Consider the following 6,443-nt stretch of genomic DNA (forward strand, 5'->3'; position numbering starts at 1 on the left):
CGGGGAAACTACCATGCTCTTCGGATCTGGTGGAATCCTCGGCCCGGGGCTCCGGTGCCTTCGATGTCATGAGGAAGGTTTTATCTGAAAAGACATTCACTTCATCGGAATCCTCTTCTCCTTCCCCAAAGGGCCTCGTTCTGTTTCTGTACCAGCGATCCCCCCCAAGCGTAGAGACCCAATACCTCAGCCACCCCCAGAGGGTGTTCCCTGTTCCTCGGAAGCTTCAACAGATGCCCCCTCTGATGAAGTCCCGAGGAAGAAATTGTGCAAGAGGAGGCACATTGATTCTCCGCAAGAATCACTGACATCAGACACCAATTTGGATGAGTCAGAGGGGTCCCCACGGTCCCCCTCAGAGGATGTCTCGTTTGCTGACATCCTGGAGATCTTGAAACAGAGGGGTGATTGGCAGACCCTTGTCCCCACTGAGGACGAATCAGTGTTGCTGAAGGCATTTGGGGCTCAACCTTCTACCTCTTGGGTGACCCCGCCCTTCGATGAGCTAATGGATCTAATAGCTTGAAGGGTGTGGGAGAATCCAGATACAGTGGAACCAGTCCCTAGGAAGCTGACAAGTATATTACTGCCCCCCGAGACGAGGCTTATCCCACAAAAGGAGTCCCAGTGGATGCTATGGTGGTAGCGGCAGCCACGAAGAAGGAAATGTCTGAGTCATCTTCCTCTGTTCATCCTCCTATTAAGGATTCCAGGAATATGGACAGGTACGGGAAGCGCGTTTTCAGTTCAGCAACTTTTTCCATGCGTTCGCTGAACTACCTCACGCATTTTACGCGACTTCAGAGAGATCTCATTAAGGAGTTGGGAGATACTCTCCAGGGTAACACAAATGCTGCTGTCTCCGAAAAGGTAACAGCACAACTTAACACCCTCACTTCGATAGTAAACTCGTCCATGAGGCTCATCTCGTATGCGGCCTAGGGTTTGAGTAGGGCTGCAGCCTCAGCGATCGCTCTACGGAGGCAATCCTGGATGCGCCTTTGCTCCTTTGCGGAAGCCTTCAAGTCTTCCTTTACCAATGCCCCCTTTGATGGTGCCTCCCTGTTTGGTCCCAAAGTGAAAGAGACTCTCACTCGGTGTGAGCAAGAAGGTAAGACCCTGTCTGCCATAGGGGTCCGTTTTTCCGCCCCAACCAGACCGTACCCCAAAGGGCAAAGAGGCGGAAAAATGTGGTTCCGAAAGACTCTGGGATCTTTCCAGCCCACACAGAGCGACGCCTCCTCCAGAGGCAGAGGAGGAGGCAGGAATGGAAGACGCCGCCCAGGCGACAGAGGGGGTACACAGAACCAGGGCGACAGGGATAGCGTCCCTGGGAAGCCCTTCCAGCACTCCTGAGGGGAGGCCCGACTGTCATACTCTGGAGGCAGTCGGGGGTCGCTTAGCTTTATACCCAGAGGCCTGGCTAAGTCTTACTATGGATTCTTGGGTAAAAAGCGTAGTAACCAGAGGATACAACATTCCATTTATAACCATGCCCCCCCCAACAAAAGAGATTTCCAGATGTTCCACCCAGTCTGTGAGATCAAGCAGCCATAGAAATAAGAAAGCTGCTCGAAAAAAAGTCATCCAGCCATTCCCGGCGGACCAGATAGGATCCGGAACTTACTCAAGGTTCTTTTTTAGTTCCAAAGAAAACGGGACTGGAGGCCGATTTTGGACCTCAGAAAACTCAATACCTTCGTATGGAAGGAAAAATTGCGGATGGTCATGCTACAGTCGATCCTTCCTTTCCTGCAGAAGGACGATTGGATGTGCTTTATAGATCTCAGAGACGCTTACTACCATATCAAAAAGGCCAAAGCGTCCCGGGATCATCTGCGCTTCCGGCTGGGACCCAGTCATTTCCAATTTCGAGCTCTGCCCTTTGGTCTCACCTCAGCCCCCAGGGTGTTCACCAAATGCATGGCAGTTGTGGCGTCCCACCTGAGGCGGATAGGATTCCAGGTGTTTCCGTATCTGGACGACTGGCTCCTCACCACCACCACTAAGCATCGTCTTGTGCAATCCAGGGAGTACACAATCAAACTTTGTTCCCGTTTAGGAATCTCAGTCAATTTTGAAAAATCTGCCTTATCACCCTCACAGCATATCTCATTCATAGGGGCAGAGTTAGATACTACTACAATGCTGATCAAGCTCCCACAAACAAGAGTATCAGCCCTCTGAGACCAGGTCGCTATTCTTATTCAGAACAGAAAAGTTTTTGCGGCACAAGTGCTGAAAGTTCTAGGCATGATGTCAGCCACGCTGATTGCAGTTCCTCTGGGCAGGATGCACATGAGGATCCTCCAGTGGCTGCTCTTCGCACAGTGGTTGTTCCAACAGCTCCCTCTGTCACACCACATCTCGATCACGGAATCTTGCAAGCGGGATCTTCGATGGTGGCTAAACAGCCAGGATCTGACGATGGGTCGTCTGTTTGTATTACCCAGTCCTACAGCCACAGTAACCACGGACGCTTCCCTGATGGGGTGGGGAGGGGCTGTTCCAGAGGAGAACAGTCCAAGGAGAGTGGTCCAAGGTAGAGTACAATCTGCATATCAATGTTCTGGAGCTGAGAGCGGTGTTCCTAGCGTTGCAACACTTTCACGAATCTCTACCTCTAAGAACAGTGGCAGTTCAGACGGACAATATGTCGGTGGTCTGGTACATAAACAAGCAGGGTGGAACCAGATCTTACCCATTATGCAGAGAGGCCCTGAGAATTTGGCAATGGGCGGCGTCCACAGGTCATTTTCTGATAGCAACGCACATCCCGGGGTCATCCAGCGTCATTGCGGACAAGTTGAGCAGAGCCATCCTGTTGCCTCACGAGTGGTCCCTGAACAGTCAAGTAGCGGAAAGGATTTTCTGTAGATGGGGCCAGCCTTGCTGTGATCTTTTTACATCCCCCTTGAATGCCAAATGCAGAAGCTACTTTGCCCTTCTTCCCCCTCTGGAGGGTGCCCCCAGGGACACACTGGTACACGATTGGCCCCCAGGTCTCCTGTATGCTTTTCCTCCTGTCCCTTTGTTTCCCAAATTTCTACAGAAAGCCAGGAATCTGGAAAAGACGATCATACTCATAGGACCATTCTGGCCTCGACAGATCTGGTTTCCCTTCCTTCGTGCCCACCTGATGGAGGAACCATGGATTCTGGACCCAGAGCCAGATCTATTGACTCACTCGTCGGGGGTTCCTCATCCATCCTTTCAGTCTCTCAAACTGACAGCTTGGCTGCTCCACTTCCCAATTTAGCCAGGTCAAAGTTTTTGTCTCCTTCAGTACAACACATTTTAGTTTCTTCCCACAAACCTTCTACCAGAAAATTATACAAAAGCAAATGGGAACGTTTTGCTTACTGGGCATCAGCACAAGGATTAGATCCCTTGGTGGCCCCTATACACAAAATCCTAGAATTTTTATCCACACTGTTTCACGAAGGGGCCTCTACTTCTACAATAAGGGTGCAATTAGCAGCCATATCGAACTTCCATGTAGGTGAAGGGGGCTCTTCAGTTATGTCTCACAGGCTTTGTAGGGCTTTCATGAAGGGTACCTTTCACCTTCGGCCACCCATCCGCGAGCCGGTTTTTCCATGGAATTTGAATTTGATGTTGTCTCAGCTTATGCTACCACCTTTCGAACCAGCTTCAACCTGCTCACTTAAGTGTTTGTCATGGAAGACCCTCTTCCTTATTGCTGTTACCTCGGCTCATAGAATATCAGAGCTACAGGCATTGTCAGTCAGACCGCCATACATGATTTTTCACCCAGACAGAGTTTCCTTGCGTACAAATCCGTCTTTTCTCCCAAAGGTATGCTCTGTGCTTAACATTAACCAATCTATTGAACTCCCCACATTTTTCAAAAACCATTCAAACAAATTGGAATACATGCTACGCAAGTTGGATGTACATAGACAACTAAGATTTTATCTGGACAGAACAAAGGATTACAGAAAATTGGATCAGCTGTTCATGTCGTTCGCAGATAAAAAGGGCATGGCAGTAACCAAGCGGACATTATCTAAATGGCTTTCGGACTGCATAAATTTTGTTTATTCTGCTTCAAAGCAACCACTTCTGTTCAAGCCTAAGGCTCATTCTACCAGGGCCGTTTCTACTTCTTCAGCCCATGCCGCTCTTCTTCCATTGGATACTATTTGTGCAGCGGCTACGTGGGCAAAACCTCATACGTTTGTCACTCACTACAAAGTAGACAGGTCCTCCAAGGACAGAGCGTCCTTTGGTTCCACTGTACTCAGGAACGTTCTTCCATGAATCACCCAGGGTAACAGAGCTAGGGATGCTACCAGTGTGTAAGAACAAACTGCGAGATTGAACAATTTCACATAAAGAAGTTATGTTCTTACCATAACGTTCCATGTGAATTGTTCATCTCGCCTTTGTTCTTACATCCCCTCCCTCCTTCCCCCACCACGTTCTGGAAGAACGGGTACGACTAGTGCCTGGTTGGTATTCTCTAGGTTGCCTTCTCTACCTAGTCTTCAGTAAGTTGCTTATTAGCTATTTGATCTGTGGTTGGTTCTAGTATTCTTCAGTCTCAAGTGTATGATTGTGTGAGCGTTAGACGCAGTGATTAGTAGTGCATTCTGGTTCTTGCAAACTAGATCTGAGGGATGGTAGAGGAGGATCATGGGATATAGGCTGTGCCTCGAGCTTTCTCTTAGATGCAGAGCTTGTGAAGCGGCCGACTCGGTGCTGAGGGTCGGCTCCGAACCCCGTGTGTAAGAACAAAGGCGAGATGAACAATTCACATGGAACGTTATGGTAAGAACATAACTTCTTTTTTTTTTATACTGACCATATGATTACTCTAACTTGACCTATTTCTGTCTCTCTCTCTCTCTGTCTTAGATTAAAATGTCCTTACTGCCCCATGGAACAAAGTCCAGGAGATGCCAAACAGATTTTCTTCTGAAAAACAGTACAGACATTGCTAACAGTTTCCTATTTTAAGGGTACACTTCGGAAATGTTCAAATTCCTACAATTTCTGCTTTATCCACTGATATCAAATTACTATGTTTGTATAAGCTAGCACTACAGGTATCCTTTGCCAGTTTTTAGCTCTACAAGAATTAAACAATAAATTGCTCAGATAGGGCTTTACTGTAGTCTTGATCCATCATACTGATCAAGCCAAATACACCAGCAGTCACTATTTAATGCAGGGTTTTATATTTAAAATAAATATATAATGAGTTTTTACTTTATAAAGCAAGATGATTTTTTTGTTCTTCTGTATTTAATATTTTTGTTCTGACATTTGTTTAAATATTTGGTTATCTTTAAAGATGTGAAACATTTTTTGTTCTTATAATGTATATAATTGAAATGAACACTGATATGTGCTCACAGCTATCAGCTGTATAACTGATTGTACTTTTGCCGATGAAATAAGTTGTGGTATATAGTTTTTTTTTGGACATTTTCATCATCCACATAGAACTTAATAGCTGATGTGCATATACATTATATATGTATATCTATCTATATATATATATATATATATATATATATATATATATATATATATATATATATATATATATATATATATATATATATATATATATATATATATATATATATATATATATATAGATAGATATATATACACACACACACACACACTGTAAAGATAAAGTTTTACCTTAAATGGGATTTGTAAGTCACAGTTTTGTTAATTTAAAAAGCATATTATTGGAATGGATTAAAATTTGGGAGCTGTGTTCCTTGGTTTTGATAAAGTTTTCTTTGTGTTTAAGTAACATTTTATATAACTTCAGTAGAAATAATGTGCTTTAGCTTACCATTAACTGAATATTATACGGTAAAGTGTAATTTGCAGGTGGTGTCTCAGTCACTGAGTCATAGAAAATTTTTCTCCACCAGTTGGCAGCATAGAACACCTTTTAGTTTTCAGAAGTGCTGATCCCTGGCTTTCTCTAAAGCTACAGTAAACTCAGTTAACCAGCAAAAAAATATCGAAGAAATGCAGTGCAATTTTCATGTGTTGCACTTTCTATCCCCACCCCTACTCTCACAGAAGCATACCTTACATTTTTAGAGTTTTAAAAAGAAAGATAGGAATACATTCCCTTTCCCTAACCTAAGAACAAGTCAAACCAAACAAGTAGTAATAGGGTACAGTATTCAGCCTATTTTTAATAGTAACTCTCAAGCAACCAGAAACAATAGTTATCCGGCATCTACCAATTCCCATGGGTACCGGTTAACTGAGAGTTTACTGTATTCTTTTTTTTTTTTTTTTTTTTTTTTAACACCCAGTCATGTTATTCAGATTGCGGTGACTTCATTTGATAAATTAACATTTTTTATGCGTATGAAAGAACATTCTTGTCAGAGTTTGTGTTTTAGATATGAGAATACTACTGTTAAATATTTTCTGATCAA

The 6,443-nt window shown here is 44.2% G+C and overlaps 1 long non-coding RNA gene across 1 annotated transcript in view; it reads left to right on the top strand.

Moving 5' to 3' along the window:
- The window catches only part of LOC122794148, a 77,290-nt gene extending 72,051 nt beyond the window's left edge, over nucleotides 1-5,239 (top strand). The window contains exon 2 of the long non-coding RNA XR_006363619.1: nucleotides 4,882-5,239. This is a non-coding gene — a long non-coding RNA (uncharacterized LOC122794148). The remainder of the gene's footprint in view (nucleotides 1-4,881) is intronic.
- Nucleotides 5,240-6,443: the final 1,204 nt, after the last annotated feature.

The sequence above is a fragment of the Protopterus annectens genome, chromosome 2.part1 (genome assembly GCF_019279795.1).
Source record: "Protopterus annectens isolate FY-2018-M chromosome 2.part1, PAN1.0, whole genome shotgun sequence".
NCBI classification, from domain to species: domain Eukaryota; kingdom Metazoa; phylum Chordata; order Ceratodontiformes; family Protopteridae; genus Protopterus; species Protopterus annectens.